Genomic DNA, 2,324 nt, shown 5'->3' with positions numbered 1-2,324 from the left:
TCTTCTTCTTCTTCTTCTTCTTCTTCTTCTTCTTCTTCTTCTTCTTCTTCTTCTTCTTCTTCTTCTTCTTCTTCTTCTTCTTTGTTGTTATGGAAAGCCCAAAAAAATACATTAACAGTGATTTAACAACAGGAGTTGCAAAAAAACAAAACAAAAACAGCAACCCCAGAACAAACAACTAAACAAACAACTAAACAAACAAAAAAGAAACAGAAAAATAACCCCCCCCCTCCCCGCCAAAAAGCCCACTTTCTTATATGATGATCATCATGAGTAGTAGTAATGCCTACTTTAAAGGTGTATTTCGAAGCCGTGACGTCTTAAGTAGTCGAATGTCATCCATTTTTTAAAATAAGGGGAAAGGGAAGTGTGTGCGGCCTGGGGGAGGGGGGGGGGTAAGCAACAAAGTACTGTTAATGCACATGAGTATAGCAGTTGAGCCTGGCACTTTAAAAAAAATTATTCTGTTGGCCCCCATGAAAGGGAAAGCACGGGCAAATAAGTAAGAGTGGATTCATTGTTATAAATTTATCACGAGTTACTCCCCCTGTTACTGACCCAGACCCCCACTCCTTTTCCCCCTTCTTTCTTCCCCTCAGAGGGAAAGTCTTCAAGGTTAGATCGACCAGTCAGCCTTGTTGCGGTAGTGATTAGTGATTAGTATTGAAAACGAATACTTGTTTTCTTATCAAATTTAGATCAAATTATACCATCTCAAAGACTGAGAGTGGTATTTTCAAAACAAAAGAAAATCTTCTTAAAGCTTGACACAGTTCCCCCCGTCGCATGTCATGTTTCTTTCTTTCATTCTTTCCTTCCTTTTTCTCAGGCCCTGAACTCCACGTTTGTTTACATAGCTCCACACCTGACGGAATGGCGCATGCGCGCAGGCAAATTTAAAGTGATCACAACAAAATGAATGGATTTCTTGGAGTTGTGCCTTTGCTAAGACGCCGTTTTGTCGTCTAGATGAACTCTATGGGTAAACTTTTTCTCTATTTCCAATAACATCCAACGAGTGTAAAATTGTACTGTATGTAATTATTGAATACGCAATCGAGTTCCGTTATTATATAATAGGTCACAATCTCTGTATGTTGTCATTACTTCGTTTCACATTCCAGTTTCAATTCCAGTGGGAGGGATTAGTCTATAATTGATGTCATAGTTGTAAACACAGGGAAAGTGAAAGTTGAAAGGTTAGAGGCAACAGTGTCGATCGTCAAACATTGGTAGGCTTTACTTACTAGCGTAAGGACTGCCACGGTGGTTATTATATTTTGATTCTTTGGTTCCTGGTTGTGATCAAGTCATGCGTAAGTAAACTAGACTATAGTATCTAGATCTAGATCTAGATCTAGAATTTCTAGATCTAAAATCTAGATTACACACATAAGTGACAAGTGATACTAGATCTATATTAGTCTTTTATCACTGTCCACTATTTATTGCCGTGGCGTTTTTGCTCTTATGATGACCAAGTAGGCTATGGTTGTATTTTTTATCGTTGTCTCGTTTTATTACGTTGATAAAAATGCAGTGTACAGTAGCCTCTAGTCTAGATCTGGAGAGCCGGGTTCAAGTTTGGATCTTCTTTCTAGATTTAGATATCAAGAGAGCTCTAGATCTAGATATAGTCTAGATCTAGCCTAGATCTAGATCTGGACTCTGGAAGTAGAGTCTAGAGATCTAGATATCTAGGTCTAGATCTAGATATCTAGATCTAGATCTAGATTCTAGATCTAGATCTAGATTCTAGAATATACCTCTTTGTCTAGCTTGTCAATGTATCGGCTACTCGACAGTTTTCCAACAATGCATTGTGGTTGTAATTAAAATTTGAATAGATTGGAACAGAGACCCCTTCCTCTTCATTTACACCAGATTGAAATTTTAATTATGAAATACATTCTATGTTATCAACTTCCAAATAAGTAGCTTTTACTTTTCTGCTATGCTTACTTTTACTCCCACCTCCTGATTCCTTACTTCACTACAACACCTCACAGACTTTAAAATTTTAAGCTCACACCACTCACAGACATTGAATCAATTTTAGAAGTAGTTTATCATTTTAGAGTATAAAATTATGTTTCCTTTTTGTTTCAATTGATTATATAAATTTAGCCAGTACTAAATCTAGATCTAATCTAGATCTAGCTCTAGAAATCTAGACTTGTTTGGCAAGACCAATGAAAGTGTCATTAGGCTACCTTTTTTTTTCAAACTCAGGAGTTTGGTGGGTTGTAGTTGTACTTCATGGATCGGATACAATTTTACAATTTTATAACACATCACCTTTAAAATTGTAAATATCCCCCCCC

This window comes from Aplysia californica, unplaced genomic scaffold, assembly GCF_000002075.1.
Source record: "Aplysia californica isolate F4 #8 unplaced genomic scaffold, AplCal3.0 scaffold00110, whole genome shotgun sequence".
NCBI classification, from domain to species: domain Eukaryota; kingdom Metazoa; phylum Mollusca; class Gastropoda; order Aplysiida; family Aplysiidae; genus Aplysia; species Aplysia californica.
Note: the sequence above shows the minus strand (reverse complement) of the source record.